Genomic DNA, 15,202 nt, shown 5'->3' with positions numbered 1-15,202 from the left:
CAGTTGTTCCATATTTTGCTCCTCTTCCACAACAACCGCAACAAAATGTTAAATTCCAACATTGTGACATAGTTGGCCATATGAAAGATCACTATTTTGATCTTCATCCATGTGATCACTGTCATAAAACCATTCCTTCTTCAAACAGATGTTTAAAAAACAAGCCTCCTACAAGAACAAAGATTTGTCTTGGGTGGATCGCTTCTTGGCAATGGGCTTCAACAACCAAGAAGATATTTCGATCATACAACAAGATTTGTTCTAGAATATTGAAAATTCTTGCGGTTGAGATCTCTTCATATTCTCATCTTGTATCTGATAGGGGGGAAGTGATGGTCATATAAAATCTTCAAAGCCACATCAAGCAAGACTGAGCCACAACCTGCTATACCATATTCAGAGTTGTAGCCAAAGATAAAGATACCCTTGAGCATGCCTTTGGTTGGTGGTCAACCTTAAACCATCTATGCGAGGTTGAGACATTCCTTTTCAGGTTGAGCTTCTCCCTCTTCAAATAATTAGGGAAACTTCCTCTAACATAAGACGTAAACTTCTTACTAGTTTTGGAAGAGTTCTAGGAATTGCATTAAGAATTCTAAAGTTGGTGGTCATCCTTAAACCACAACAGGTTGAGACCTCCCTTTCCAAGTTGAGGTTATCCATTTTTATGGAAGTTGTAGACCTACCTTCTTCTAGGTTGAAGGTATCCCTCTTCAAAGCATTAAGGAACACTTACTCTAGCAGAAGACCTCAACTTCTTGCAATATTTGGAAGAGTTATCAGAACTACACTAAGCATTCCAGTGTTGGCGGTCATCCTTAAACCACCACCTTATGCCAACATTTCAGAGAGCACATTTAGCCTATTGCTTCCATGCATTTTTTCACATTTTGTATTACAACTCTCTTTTTGGACCCATACATACCCCATTAGATTAAGAGGGGGTGTTGGACACCTAATCTGCCAAGGGTTAAGGTGTGGGAGTTGGAAGGTCAAAGAGAGTTCAAGAGACATTGGAATATGAATCCAACGGTCACAACAATGCATTATAAATGTAAATCTATGTTAATAGTAAATGAAATTCAACGTTCTATCGTTCATTACCATTCACATTCATGTGTGCCTAACAAAAAGTTTCTTGTTTGCATGGTTTGAATCCTTAGATTTTTTAGCGTGTGCTAATTGTTTGTTTTTACTTTTTAGTGAATTTAGGTGTGCATTATGATTTTTAAACTATTAATATTGATAGTAAATTTATCTAAGTTGAATCTAATGGAAACAATGTTGGAAGTTATCGATAAAGACCTCCCTTTTAATGTGAACCCTAATCCTTTGCATGATTTTGCAAGTGTCACTCCTCCTTATATGGCTACATTGTCATTTCCCGGATTCATGATAGGTTTATCTGTATGGATATTCTCAACTTCTTTAATTCCAAATACTCCAATTGTACCAGCTCAACCAAAATTTTCACTTCAACCGATTTCACTGTCTCAACATCACCAACCCAGTGTTTATCCTTCTTCATCCAACATGTCCTCCTCACTTTCTTCCTCTTTGCTTGGTAAAATCCTTGGTGCTAGTAACCACGTGACTAGAAAAGAAGAAGAAGCAATATAAGGAAGTAGTCAACCAACCAACCATGGCTGTAAGTATTGGTAATGTTGAGGAAACTTCCACAATGCATTGTAAGCCAAAATACCCTTGCAAGATTTGTAAGGGTGACCACTTCCTTATCAATTGTCCTAGTATTCCTAAGGTCTTGGAAGTATCGTCAAATAATTCTTATCAACTTACTATTGATCCATCAACCAGTGATTATCAGATTCCAGGGAAAAAGAGTAAGGTCAAGTTTCCTTGTAGGTTATGCAAATAGACTCATCATAGTCACCTTTGCCCTCACATGGATGAAGCCTCAAAATTGTTTGAAAAACTTGTTGTTTCATAGCAACAACTTCCAATTAATTACGTTAAAATTTATCCCCATCTACTATCAGTTGATGAAGTGATTGATCTAAATCCAAGTATAGTCAATCCCACTCTTCCATTGGAGGGTGAAACATGTATCAATCAAATTTATGGACTATTTTTTGAACAAGTGGTTGAATCGATTCCATCTTTGGTTGATCACTCTCTCACTTTAGAGAGTGAAATTCATACCGCTCAGGTTTTTCATGTTACCTAAGATTCTTGTACACATGGGGGCAATTCAACTGTTCTTTTTGGACCCCGTCCAAGTAATGATGTTATTTCTTTTGATTGGAGTACACTGACAGAACCTCGTCTTCCTTCTTCCACCCCTTTCCAAATTATTGTGAAGGCTTATGGTAAGAATGTGCATTGCATGAATGTAGATGAAGGTGCTTTCGTCAGTATTTTATCCTCTTCTTCTTGGCAAGCTTTGGGTTCCCCTTAGCTTGTGCCTATTACACATAATCTGTTAGATTTTAATAGAACCAGTAGCGAACCTTTAGGAATCATTCCTAAGTTACTTATTACCTTGGAAGGTAAAACTGTCTATATTGATCTTATGGTAGTCTAAGGTCCCTTAGACTTTAATTTTCTTCTTGGGCGAGAATATGTCTATGCCATGGAAGTTGTTGTATCGAAACTCTTTCGCGTGATGTATTTTCCTCACAATGGAAACATTGTGACTATTGACCAACTTTCATTCATTGGTATTGATTCGACTACCAACCATTCGACATCCCTAAATGTTTTTTATCTGCAAGTGGTATTTACCCTGCCACAGGTTGATTATGTGGAAACCATTCCTATGTCTCTAGTTACCGATGCAAGCAAGGCTCTCCATGTTTGCTTGAATTCCTATGACTTAGATCCGATAAGTGACATAGGGAACCTTATGGGGGAACTTGAAACGAATTTTCTTACCCCTTCTAATTCTCTTCACATGTATTCCTTCCAGAGAGATATTCTTCCTTCTGATTAAGACCTCTTGGAAGCCATGGTCGAGAAACATCCCTTAACATGTGTTTCTTCCAAGTGGAAGACATGAACAACGCATAATGAGGATGGTTCTTCTACCGTGTCAACCTCGTTAAAAAATGAAATAGTGTTCCAAGACGATAATTCTTCTACTGTGTCATTCTCATTAAAAGAATAAAACCAGTTGTTATGAGCATAGTTATTTTCGTTTCAAGCTCACATAAACATGAAACAACCCATGAGGATGATTCTTTTACTGTATCAACCTCGTTAAAAAATAAAACAATATGTGAGCATAATTATTTTGTTTCAAGCTCGCATAAAAAAGAAACCATTTGAGCATAGTTCTCTTTCAAGCTTGTTAAAAAATGAAACAAGTCCCTTTTTAATCCGAGTCTTTTGTGTGATTTAATCAAAAACATTTATTTCATATGCCTATATTGCTTACTTAATAATATCAAACAAAGCTCGGGGGGCATGTGCCTCTTCATGGGTACATTGTAATTTTGAGCATCTTTTTCAAATTTTCTATTAATTTTCCTATTTGTCTTGCGTTACATTTGATTACTGATACATTGACATTGGTAAACACATGTAAGAAAGTAAAAAAAATATTCATTCTTATATTGTACAAAGTAGACATAAATAAATGTAGCAGCTTTCATTAGATAAAAGTTTTTAAATAGTGTGGCTTTTACAAAAAATGTCATCCAAGGACATAAGGCCCCATGGCCTTTATTTTCCGAACATGCCGATGCATCATCAAAAATAGAAATCTAGCCCTCATACTAGTCACTACGAATGATGATGATCATGGCAGCATACAATAGCACGTGATACTTGTTGTAACATCCATTGTCCATTGTTATTTAAGTTTTATTTTCAGTTTTATTACAAAATGGAAGGAAAATAAAAAAATATGAAAATAATGGTTGATTTTATATTCTAAATGGTTTTGAAAGTGATAAACCCGCAAGAAGATCTGGGCCGTCTGATCAACAAGCCATAGATCCAATGGTAATCGCATAAGTTGACTAGAATGGGTTTATTTCGGAGATCAGACGCAACGGTGTATCAAACACAGTTTAAATTTGCTGTAGTCCGAGCCAATCACAGCCATCCATTGAAAGAAACATGATCCGATGGATATCAGATCTTATATCAGGTCGAAGAGTAATCAAGTTCCATATTTTAATCTGACCCGATAAATCATCAATTTCAGTTTTATTTCCTATTAGGTTGGCAAATCGTTAGGTTCAAACTTTAAATATCGGACCCGATAAACCATTAAATATAGTTTTATGTCCTGTCAGGTCCGTAAGGGAGTTAAGGTGCGTTGAAAAGATGGATGCGACAGGTTCTATGAACCAATGTTAATTATTTTTAAGTTCTGTGGGCCCGCCATCATTTAAATGTCATACAAATTCAACAAGCATGATCAAGCGATAGTTTGATAAGCACTTTGAGGTGCGCTGCGGGGAAGCAATGAGCACGAAGGTTAATTAGAGCTCTACCTCTGCAGTTGACCGTGACATTAGCACGACTGACCAGAATGTGTGGCTAGAAATCATTGTGGGGGTTCAACCTCGTTGATGCTCTCACACACTCTTTAACCCCCGCGGTGCTCCCAAAGCCTTCCGCCCTTCATCCACTACTTGGTTAAGGCTCAAGATACAGATTCGAACAGAGAACAACCATCATCTTTTAATTTCTGTTACTTCCTGTTATTTTATGTTCTTTAGAATGAGGTGTCTTTTACCCTCTGTGTAATATTCTGTAATAGTTTTTACTTAGACAGTTAGGGAAATAGTTAAGTAGTTTGACAGTTTTGGAGACCACCAACTATTTCATAATGTATAAAAAGAGGAAAATTTAGAAAGAAAGGGTTCAAATTTTGGAGAACCTGGATACTAGGCCACTGAATTCCTGATACAACTGATTGATTAATGAAAGAATCATAAGTTTTCCATACATTGTTGGGTATGATTTTGTGACTTCTTTATTATGTGTCATCTTATGTTTTCTTCCTTTAAATATGGTAATGAGGCTGCAGGTCTTTATTTGCTTATGTAAATGAAGTTAAAATCCCTTAAAAGAGCATTCCTATACTTGAAGTTCACACCTCTGCAATTCTTCTAAGTTACATATAGTAGTTTCTGTGTGAGACAACATATTATCTATAACTTCTCCAAGTGTCACAAATAGTAGATCCTGTGTAAAACAACATATTGTATATGACTAATTCAAGTTTTATTCATTCATCATTTATATTCAACAATCAAATGGCATTCTGATATTTTCTGGTCACTTAAGTATTGAGGGTGAAAAAGCAAGTCTTCCAGGTCTTTCATTTAAGAACATAACATACAATTAAGTGACAAACAAGTGACTATAACATTAATGTCTTAAGCACAATTTCTACACAGCCAGGAAATTGGTTTCTTAAGGTACAACATTAATTGGCGTCGTTGCCGGGGAGAGAAGACAAGACCACTTTTCCCTAGGTTTTCAATAGTTTCCTCTGGTTGTTTAGTGAGGAGGAATTTTTGGCTGTTTTGAATAAAAGAAATAACTCTGACTCCAAGAAGACCCCATAAAAGATCATACACCTCACAACAGAAGGTTCAAGCCCTTTTAGACCCCGAAAGGCTAGTTTCTAAGAAGGTTGGAAGGTCTAAAACCCCACTTACACCTATTCCTACACTGTCTACATCAGGCAACAACTCACCCAAACATTCATCTGATCCAGAGTCACCTTTTTCATCATATTCATTTCAAGAACCTAACTGTCAAGAGCAGTCTTTAGAGTCTGTTACTTTTCCATTATATGCTATAATTTTTCAACCTAAACCCATAACTACATTACCACCTCTGCACACTCCATTTACCCCTCAGTCAACTTCCACATCTGTTGGTAATCAAGGTTCAGTAAATTTGGGAGAAAACATGGCAGCTCCTACATTCTTGACGAATAGGTATGCACCTCTTCAACTGCCACAACCGTTGAATCAAATGCCACAAGAATACCTCAATATTCTTCCTCGTTTTACAGGGGAAGATGAACAAACAACAGAGAATCATGTATCATTATTTTGTACTTTTGCAGGAAACCTAAATGTTGAACATCTAGATGTTGTTCTAAGACTTTTTGTTCAATCCTTGGATGGAGAAGCAAGGAAATGGTTTAAAGGGCTTCCTAATAACTCTATTCCTTCTTGGGAAGATATGGAACGCATATTCACCCAGAGATGGGGAGAAAAAAGAGACCATGGGTATTCAATAACAGAGTTTAATGCTATAAAGAAGAAATCTGAAGAAATTGTAGTTGAATTTGTTAGAAGATTTAATAAATTATACAATAGTCTTCCAGTGGACATTAAGCCCCATCCTGCTGGTGCAAAAATAAATTTTGCAGGGGCTTTTGAGTCAAATTTTGGATTCACATTTAGGGAAAGAAGATCCCCAACCCTTGATCAGATCCAAACAGATGCATTAGAGATAGAAGCAAATCTGGTGGCTGCAGGCAAAGCACCAGAGACACAACCTATCCAAGACAAGGGAAAGGAAAAGATAGAATCCTCTCAAAGTCAAACATTAGAGGATATGAGTAAAGTAATCAAAACTTTGTCAGATAAATTGATTAAGTTAGAATTGGAAAATAAGAATTCTCAGAGACAAACACAATATAATAAGAACTTTAATCCCCAATATAAAAGACAACCTTTGCAAATCTTGCAAAAGGAAAGAAAATATCAAGATCAGATTCAAGCACCATTGTATATAGAGGAAAATCCTAGAGAACTACCAGAGCACCCTAGGGATCATGAAGATCAAATTTCTACGTTATATGAAGTAGATGAAGATGAACTTGGTATTGAAGGAGAAGAGTATGAATATGCCAAAATAGATGCCATTTATAATGAAAATAAAATTGATGAATATTGGAAGCAATTCTCTGATTTTATGCAGGCAGAACTACATAAGAAATATGATTTGAGGTCAAGGAAAAGATCAAGAAGTCAGGAAAATGAAAGTGAGTAGCAAGTTCCAGCTTCCTCACCAAAGGCGACTCCACAAGAATCTCAGCCTGCAAAACAAGTAAATAAAGGAAAGCAACAACAGAATGCAAATGGCAAGACACAAATACTTCAAGGTGAGTCTTCTCAAGACCAAAGTGAAAAAATTCCTTTGGAGAAACTTGTTTCAATTCCCCAAGTAATTCTAGTCATGAAGAAAGGTGAAGATGAAAATGAAAGGACTGCTAAACAGGGTCACTTGTTTAGTCTTACTAAAGAGTTGGAAAAGGTAAGAATTCAAGTTCCCCTTACAGAATTAGCAAAAACAACAGTTTACCAAAAGGAGATTGCTGAGTTTATTAACTTAAAAGAGAATGTGAATATAAATGAGATTGTAAATCTGCAGGAGGATAAACCAATAGTGGTTTTTGGTCCACATGTAGAGGAAGTAGACCCTTCAACACCTCCTTTTTATATTTCCTTATTTATCCACAATTTCCCGTTGCATAATTGTATGTTTGATTCAGGAGCTTCACACAACCTTATGCCATTGTCAGTGATGAAGCAACTAAATCTACAAGTTACCAAACCCTATAGAGACCTGTACTCTTTTGATTCAAACAAAGTCAAGTGTCTGGGGGTCATTAAGGATCTGGTAGTGTCACTAGCCCAAATTCCAGCTAGAAGCTTGATCATTGATGTAGTAGTAGCATATATCCTTGCTAGATTTGGAATGCTACTATCTAGGTCATGGGGGGCTAAATTGCTGTTATACCGACTTTTGGTGGTGAAGAGAGGAGATTGTACAAAGAAATTAGATTTGTAAAAACAATTACAAAAAATGGAGCAAGCAATTCACCTGTATATAGCCAAGAGAAAGATGACTTTGCTTGTTTCATGTTGCATGATGATGCAGAGTTGGCTGAAGATAATCAGAAGCAGCTTGCTTTAGCTAATCTAATTATAGAGCTGCAAACTGAAGGAGTGTGGAAATTCTTCTTTGGTGGAGCATATTCCAAGGAAGGAACAGGTGCTAGTTTTCTTCTAATTGCACTTGGAGGTAATATGTTCCCTTTTTCCTTTAAATTGGAATTCGAAGAAAAAACAATGTAGCAGAATATGAGTCCTTGATTATTGCTCTGCAAACAACTAAACAGATGGGAATTAAGTCAATTTCTGCTTTTGGAGATTCGGAGTTAATTATCAAACAAATTAAAAATCATTGTCAGACAAAACACCCTAGGCTTAGGGCATACAAAAATGAAGTATGGGATTTGGTTGAGAACTTTTTCAAAGCTTTTAACATTCAATTTATTCCAAGGGATGGGAACAGATTAGCAGATTCATTGGTTGTGGCTGCTAGTACTTTCAAGCCTCCTATTAATCCAAGACTAAGATATGAGGTAGAAATGAGGCACAGACCTTCTGTTCCTGATAATGTTAAATATTGGCAAGTTTTTGAAGATGATCAACAGATTAAAGAATTTTTGACTATGGTTGAAGAGTTTCAGGGCACAAAAATTGATCAGGATGAAGGTGAAACAACAGAAGTCACAGAAGTTAGTGGTTTAAAGACTCAATAGCTAATCAAAAAGTTTTTCAATTGAAAGATAATATTCTGCCAAAGGGACTTGTTCACATTGAAAGGCCTTTTAACCCCAATGATGTGGCTATTGACTCAGGGAAAATTTCACAGGATGAACACATTCAGGATAATAACATTGGAACTCAGGAGGAACCCAGGCTAGTAAAATTATTCAGTGGAGTTTCACCTAATTATTAGGAGAGATATATTAAACTTTTCAAGGATTATGTTGATGTCTTTGCATGGTCCTATGAGGATCTCAAAACATACGATGTAAATATTATTCAACACAAGATCCCCTTGAAGGAGGGAATTAAACCCTTTAAACAAAAGCTTAGACAGATAAATCCTCTGCTTCTACCATCAATTGAAAAAGAGGTCAAAAAGTTTCTTGATGCCAAAATAATAGTTCCACTCAGGTACTTCGATTGGGTGGCTAATTTAGTGCCTGTAAGAAAGAAAAATGGAGAGATAAGGTTATGTGTGGACTTCAGAAATCTCAACAGGGCTTCCTTGAAAGATAATTATCCATTGCCTAAAATGGATCATGTGTTGCAGAAGGTAACAGGATCTTTTAGAATGTCAATGCTAGATGGATTCTTTGGGTATAACCAGGTAGCTGTGGATAGAGAAGATTAGAAGAAGACAACATTCACAACTCCCTGGGGAACCTTTATGTATGCTAGAATGCCTTTTGGATTGATGAACACAGGTGCTACATTTCAGAGGGCTATGGACATTTCTTTTGTGGGAGATAAGTTTGTAGTAATATATTTGGATGATATTACTGTTTTCTCAAAGTTTGATGAATAACATTTGGATCATCTGATTTTTTTTTTTTGAGAAATGTAGAAGATTTGAGCTTTCCTTAAATCCCAAGAAATCCATTTTTTCTCTAGAAGAGGGCAAACTATTGGGGCACATTGTTTCTAGAGATGGAGTGAATATAGATCTAGCAAGAGTACAAGTTGTGCAAAAAATACCACTGCCTAGGAGTAAAAAGGATATTCAAAAGTTTCTGGGAAAGATAAACTTCTTAAGGAGATTTGTGTCCAATTATGTAAAAATTGTAAAAGAAATTACTCATACGCTGAAGAAGGAGAATGAAGTGCATTGGACTAGGGAAGCTAGAGAATAATTTTCCAGGATTAAAGAGGCATTGCAGGTAGTGCCAGTCCTAATCAACCCTGGTTATCAAAATCCTTTCCAAGTTTTTTCATTTGCATCACCGAGTTCAATAGCCACTGTCTTGCTGCAGAAGAATGACGAAGAGAAGGAACATCCTGTTGCATTCTTTAGCAAGATTCTCTGGGATGCTGAGCTAAAGTATAATATTCTTGAAATGTAGGTGTATGCTTTGGTAAAAGCTCTAAAATCCTTTAGAACTTATGTGCTGTAGTCACAAATTATTTCTTATGTGCCAAATGTTGCAGTAAAAGATGTATTAGTACAGGGAGATGTAGAAGGCAAAAGAGGAAAATGGATAGCCAAGATCCAAGAGTATGACTTGGACATAAAACCCACAAAGTTGGTGAAAGGGCAAGGATTGGAAAAAATGTTGACAGAATCAAACTTTCAGGCATTGGGAATTAACTTGCTGACACCTGTGGATGAAGGAACAACTGAAGAAAATGAAGAAAAGCCAGATCCAGGTATGAAGATCAGGTATAAATTTTTATGTTCAGAATGGTACAAGCATATAATCCATTATTTGTGTTTTCTTTCCTGTCCCCAATCCTTGGATAGAACAAAGTACAAAGCATTAAAGATCAAAGCACAACCATATGTGATTGTGGAAGGCAGATTGTACTGGAAGGATCCTGTAGGAATTTTGTTGCTATGTTTAACAGAAGATGAGTTTACAGAGGCAATCAAAGATCATCATGAGGGGTTATGTGGAGGACATTACAGTTGGAAAGTTACTGCACATAAAATCCTTCAGACAAGATTTTATTGGCCTACTTTATTTGGTGATACATATAAGTTTGTCAAAAGCTGTCAGAAGTGTCAGCTTTTTGCTGAGAAGAAGAGGTTAGCTCCCTTGCCATTTATTCCAATATTCATAGAGGAACCATTCAGACAATGGGGATTGGAATTTGCTGGAGAGATTAACCCACCTTCAAGTGGACAACACAAGTGGGTTCTCACAACTACTAATTACTTCACCAAGTGGGTAGAAGCTATACCTACTAAGAGGGAAAATGATCAGATAGTGATGAAGTTCTTAGAGGAGAATATTTTCAGTAGATTTGGATGCCCCATCAAAATCATAACAGACAATGCTCAAGTCTTCAATTCAAGTCAGTTTATTTCTTTTTGTCAAAAGCATAATGTTATTTTGTCCCATTCAACAACTTCTCATCCGTAGGGAAATGGATTAGCTGAATCCACTAACAAAACTTTGATGAATATCCTTAAGAAAACTATTGCAGAGAACCAAAAGGACTAGGATTCTAAGTTAAAGTTTTCTCTATGGGCTGCTAGAGTGACTACAAGAAGGTGTACAAGCAAATCACCTTTTGAATTAGTATATGGAACTTGGGATTTGTTTCCAAGTCAACTTGTAAAGCCTGTGATTGCAATAATTCAGGAGGCCAAAGAAGAACCCAATGCTTTGATAAGAAGAATGAATAAAGTAGTGGAGCTAAGTGAGAACATGGATGAGGTAAGAGACAACTTGATTATGTATCAATCAAAGATGAAAAGCATTTTTAACAGAAAAGCTAAGGAGATTGACTTTAAAGTTGTAGAACTAGTATTAAGATGGGATACCAGAAGAGAAGATAAGGGTAAGCATGGGAAGTTTGATCCTCTCTGGTATGGCCCTTTTAGAATTGTTGAAGCAAGGTCCCATAACACTTTCCTTCTTGAGAATCTTGATGGTGAAACTCTAGAGCTGCCTGTCAATGGACAATACCTCAAGCATTACTTCCAGTTTTGAAGCATAAGCATCTTATCTTTGTAGATACCAAAGTGAAATCAGTGTACAAATGCCATAGAATTTAAATTTATGTAAACAATATATGACTCCATGCCCGAGGTGAAGGCACTGATCTGCAGTTCTTAGTGCTTCTGTGGCAAAAACACTATCCCCAGGTGGTGCCAGATGTTGTAGCATCCATTGTCCATTGTTATTTAAGTTTTATTTTTAGTTTTATTACAAAATGGAAGGAAAACCAAAAAATATGAAAAGAATGGTTGATTTTATATTCTTAATGGTTTTGAAAGTGATAAACCCGCGAGAAGATCTGGGTTGTCCGATCAACAAGCCATAGATCCAACAGTAATCGCATAAGTTGACTAGAATGAGTTTATTTCAAAGATTGAACGCGACGATGTATCAAACACAGTTTAAATTTGCTGAATTCTGGGCCGATCTCAGTCATCCATTAAAAGAAACGGGATCCAATGGATATCGGGTCTTATATCGGGTTGCAATATAGAGTAATCAAGTTCCATATTTTAATCGGACCCGATAAATCATCAATTTCAGTTTTATTTCCTATCGGGTTTGAAGATCGGGTCGACAAATTGTTGGGTTCAGTCTTTAAATATTGGACCTGATAAACCATTAAATACAGTTTTATGTTCTGTTGGGTCCGTAAGGGAGTTAAGGTGCGTTGAAAAGACGAACGCGACAGGTTCTATGAACCAGTGTTAATTCTTCTTAAGTTTCGTGGGCCCGCCATCATTTAAATGTCATATACATTCAATAAGCATGATCAAGCGATAGTTTGATAAGCACTTTGAGGTGCGCTGCGGGGAAGCAATGAGCATGAAGGTTAATCAGAGCTCTACCTCCGCAGTTGACCGTGACGTTGGCACGACTTACCAGAATGTGTGGCCAGAAATCATTGTGGGGTTCAACCTCGTTGATGCTCTCACACACTCTTTAACCCCTGCGGTGCTCCCAAATCCTTCCACCCTTCATCCACTACTTGGTTAAGGCTCAAGATACAGATTTGAATAGAGAACGACCATCATCTTTTAATTTCCGTTACTTCATGTTATTTTATGTTCTTTAGAATGAGGTGTCTTTTACCCTCTGTGTAATATTCTATAATAGTATTTACTTAGACAGTTAGGGAAATAGTTAAGTAGTTTGACAGTTTTGGAGATCACCAACTATTTCCTAATGTATAAAAAGAGGAAAATTTAGAAAGAAAGGGTTCGAATTTTGGAGAACCTGGATACTAGGCCACTAGATTCCTGATACAATTGATTGATTAATGAAAGAATCAGAAGTTTTCCATACATTGTTGGGTATGATTTTGTGACTTTGTTGTTATGTGTCATCTTATGTTTTCTTCCTTTAAGTATGGTAATGAAGCTGCAGGTCTTTATTTGCTTATGTAAATGAAGTTAAAATCCCTTAAAAGAGTGCTCCTATACTTGAAGTTCACACCTCTGCAATTCTTCTAAGATACATATAGTAGTTTCTGTGTGAGACAACATATTATCTATAACTTCTCCAAGTGTCACAAATAGTAGATCTTGTGTAAAACAACATATTGTCTATGACTAATTCAAGTTTTCTTCATTCATCATTTGTATTCAAAAATCAAATGGCATTCATATATTTTCTGGTCACTTAAGTATTGAGGGTGAAAAACCAAGTCTTCCAGGTCTTTCATTTAAGAACATAACATATAATTAAGTGACAAACAAGTGACAATAACTATAAACATTAATGTCTTAAGCACAATTTCTACACAGCTAGGAAATTGGTTTCTTAAGGTACAACACTACTCGTCATAGAAAATGACTAATAGGACTAGGAACTCCCGCAGTATGCCTCTGGTAGCAGAGAGGCAAATCATCTATAGCAGCATCTGGAACGTGCATAGTCAACCTCTCAAGGTTGTGCTCTATCTTTATTAGTATCTCTTCCACCTTAGGGTTTACTATGGGAGTTGTCGACTTCTCACCACGTCGATCATATCTACGTAATCCTATTGGTCTCACTGGGGCCACATCTGCATGATCATTTCAGATAATTAGCTTTGGATGCCAAAAATAACAAAAAATGAAAATTTTCAAAAATCAACCAAAATGTGAAGTTTTACCTATAGCACCCCACTACATCCCAGGAGGCAGTGGCATGTTTGGATCTCCTATGTAGTCCATCCCTACATACTTAACATATTTGATCATGATTATTTGGTTTTCGAACCACTCGAAGAAGTCATGAGTAAATCTAATTGTTGGATCTTTTCCACCTCCATGGTGTGTCATAAGTGTAACCCATTTCAACATGCATGGGTCACGAGGTCCTCCTCTCTCTAAAGATACCTGTGTAGCCAGAAGAGGAATCTATTCCAAAGAAAAGGAAATAAAAAAGGCACCATAACCAAAGTTTTTGAGTTTTCTTGTTTTGACCTTGGTTAGTTGCCCCTTCAGATTGGAAACTACAATCTCACTCTAGTTAAAAATGGTACCATGAAAGAAATCCACAACGGTTTTCATCTGAGCCTTTGTCAGTAAATGCAAAGCTGCACTACCACACAATTGTGCAACAATGAACTCGATAGCTTTCAAAGGAATTTTTGCAATGGTTTTAATGTCAATCCGACCATCTTTGAGAATTTCTCCATCGGTACAATGTTGTACCCAATAGGTAGCATTTATTTTGCCACCTCGCCTATGCCCATATAGGTTGATTTCCTCGCCACAAAGTGGAATTTTACTCAAGAAGTAAAAGTCATTATCATCGATGACAAGTCTATGGTCCCCAACTATAACACATTCCTCCTGAACATTCCACTTTCCTACCATCCATTCTAGCAAGTCCAATTGGGCCTTCATGCCTGGAATGGTAAAAAACTTGTACAAAACAAAATTTTTCAAGACCTGTATGGTTGCTGGATCATTTAGAGAAACTATATCCTTTTCTTCGTGCTCACGTTCTCTCCATTCCATGTTTGTGGTTCAAAAAGTATACAACTAAACATAAAAAATAATTAGAATGAATTATGGAGAGATTTAGCAAAATGTTTGGGCATTTTCTCAATTTTTTTCTTTCCCTCGACACTCTGCACAACCGACTTCAACAAATAATGCACATGTGTGCGATTTATTTCCTTGAAACTGCACACATAATGTTAAAATATAAGTTGATGCATGCAGGCCAGATATGGGTGACCTGTGCACATTGAGGGCAAAAATCAATTTGAAAACCCTTCCCCAAAAAACTTAAATCTACGGTGAAAAGCTAAATAAATGGCATGAAAATGAAGAGCTTGGATAGACCATTTACCTGGAGGAGATGACTTGCGATTTCATCCAACGGTTTTCCTAAAATCAGCTTTGGAAGTTTCTGGTAAAACTTCTATCACTCTCAAAAGGATTAAAACACAAATGGTGAATTTTTTTTACTATTTGGGCTTTTTATAAGTTTTTAGGGCTAGTTAAATAATATTTTTTGACTACTATTGACTTTTAAAATCCATTTTTTCTTTTAGGGTGGTTCACGGACACTAGGTGGCTGCTACATCCACGGGAAAATCCAGGCAGATCAACCCGAAGGGATCTTCCTGCCGACAAAACAAGCAAGGCCTAACCCTGAGGGTGTCGAGGAGATTTGACCTCGTGACCTCCCAATTGTAGAAATTCCCATTGTAGATCAACAGATTATGCAATAGAATAAAGCAAAATA

This window comes from Pinus tabuliformis, chromosome 3_2 (genome assembly GCF_031772625.1).
Source record: "Pinus tabuliformis cultivar Carrire ecotype Pingquan chromosome 3_2, CPIR1, whole genome shotgun sequence".
NCBI lineage: Eukaryota > Viridiplantae > Streptophyta > Pinopsida > Pinales > Pinaceae > Pinus > Pinus tabuliformis.
The sequence above is the reverse complement of the archived record's forward strand: the minus strand, read 5'-3'. Positions refer to the sequence as shown.